The sequence below is a fragment of the Triticum aestivum genome, unplaced genomic scaffold (genome assembly GCF_018294505.1).
Source record: "Triticum aestivum cultivar Chinese Spring unplaced genomic scaffold, IWGSC CS RefSeq v2.1 scaffold57106, whole genome shotgun sequence".
Taxonomy (NCBI): Eukaryota; Viridiplantae; Streptophyta; class Magnoliopsida; order Poales; family Poaceae; genus Triticum; species Triticum aestivum.
The window spans coordinates 2,301-2,776 of record NW_025234069.1 but is presented as its reverse complement, the minus strand read 5'-3'; positions in this window follow the sequence as shown (position 1 = coordinate 2,776).

Sequence of the window (476 nt, the reverse complement as noted above, 5' to 3'; positions counted from 1 at the left end):
TACTGCAACCCTGTCTTAGCGTAAGCGAGTCGAGGCGGACGTCGTCGCGGTAGCGACGACGGACGCCGAGACGAGCACGTGACACCAGTGCCTCCCTGTTTTAGCGTAACGCGAGTCGAGGCGGACGTCGTCGCGGTAGGGACGACGGACGCCGAGACGAGCACGTGACACCACTGCCACCCTGTCTTAGCATAACGCGAGTCGAGGCGGACGTCGTCGCGGTAGCGACGACGGACGCCGAGACGAGCACGTGACACCACTGCCACCCTGTCTTAGCGTAACGCGAGTCGAGGCAGACGTCGTCGCGGTAGCGATGACGGAGGCCGAGACGAGCACGTGACACCAGTGCCACCCTGTCTTAGCGTAACACGAGTCGAGGCGGACGTCGTCGCGGTAGCGACGACGGACGCCGAGACGAGCACGTGACACCACTGCCTCCCTGTCTTAGCGTAATGCGAGTCGAGGCGGACGTCGTC